Source organism: Colobus angolensis, unplaced genomic scaffold (assembly GCF_000951035.1).
Source record: "Colobus angolensis palliatus isolate OR3802 unplaced genomic scaffold, Cang.pa_1.0 Scaffold253, whole genome shotgun sequence".
Lineage (NCBI taxonomy): Eukaryota > Metazoa > Chordata > Mammalia > Primates > Cercopithecidae > Colobus > Colobus angolensis.
This window is the reverse complement of record NW_012115744.1, coordinates 4,040,509-4,041,704: the sequence shown is the minus strand read 5'-3', so window position 1 is coordinate 4,041,704 and position 1,196 is coordinate 4,040,509. Positions and strand designations below refer to the sequence as shown.

The 1,196-nt window shown below is 45.0% G+C and overlaps 1 protein-coding gene across 3 annotated transcripts in view; it reads left to right on the top strand.

Annotated features, from left to right (window-relative positions):
- HUS1 (HUS1 checkpoint homolog (S. pombe)) overlaps positions 1 to 1,196 on the top strand; it is a 17,125-nt gene that overhangs the window by 4,509 nt on the left and 11,420 nt on the right. The gene's annotated exons all lie outside the window — the stretch shown is intronic.

Genomic DNA, 1,196 nt, shown 5'->3' with positions numbered 1-1,196 from the left:
CCTCAGCCTCCCAAGTTACTGGGACTACAGGCGCCCACCACCACGCCCAGTTACTGTTTTGTTTTTGTATTTTTAGTAGAGATGCGGTTTCACCGTGTTAGCCAGGATGGTCTCGATCTCCTGACCTCGTGATCTGCCTCGTGATCCCTCCCAAAGTACTGGGATTATAGGCGTGAGCCACTGCGCCCGGCCAGAACATTGTATCTTTTACATGCTAATGTGCCCATATTTTTCTATGAGTCACTGATATGATTGACAGTGAGTTTGGAGTTTCCTGTCTGCATGCCAAATGTCTTTCAGTGAGCCAGGGACAAAGGTATGCCACACCATAGCAGCCTTTATTCCAAGCACCCCTCACACCAAGCTAGGGGGCACTTTTATATTTCTGTTTATTTTCTGTTTATTTTGTGAAAGTCTCCTATGGCCACGTGGCTCGAAATGTTACAGTGTGTGACAGTGGTGGGAAATACGTGGATTATCCTCATTCATACCTGGGGTTATTCTGAGTTCTTCCTTCACTCACTGCCCCTCCCCCTGCCCCCTGCTCCCTCCTACCCCACTCCAAAAAACACACTTGGTTATGTCCCTGAATCTTTTAAAGACCACTGTCCACTTGATGAAGCGTAAACTTTTGATCTTCCTAGTATACCAAGCCACCTCTGTAGCCACATCTCTGTTGTATTGCCACACCCTCCCTGCAGAACCAGGCTGGGTTCTGATATTCCCCGACAATGCCTCTTCTTTTCTGTTCAGTTTCTTTGCCATTTCGCACATGGCTTCTTCTCTCCATCTCCCTGGAAGGCACTTAGCCATTCTCATGCTTCATCACAGACCTTTCCCCACCACTCCTCTGGAAGCCACTCCTCCGTGGAGCTGAGCTGTCCAGTGTACATGGTAAATCACCTGCTAATATCTCTGAAGGTCTCCTGAATCACCAGCTTCTTGATAAGGGAAACCCCGTCTTAATCATCTTTGTGTCCCAGCTGCCCAGTTTGGGATTGCCACTCGATAGGCAGCAGTAAGTGTTACATTTAATGAAAGAAGGAAGTGACTGGGCATCTCTAATGGGAAGGTGGACGTTTTTAGTGTGTTAAATTTTCAGTGTTAAAATTTAGTGTTAAATTTTTAGTGTTAAAATTTAGTGTTAAATTTTTAGTGTTAAAATTTAGTGTTAAATTTTTAGTGTTAAAATTTAG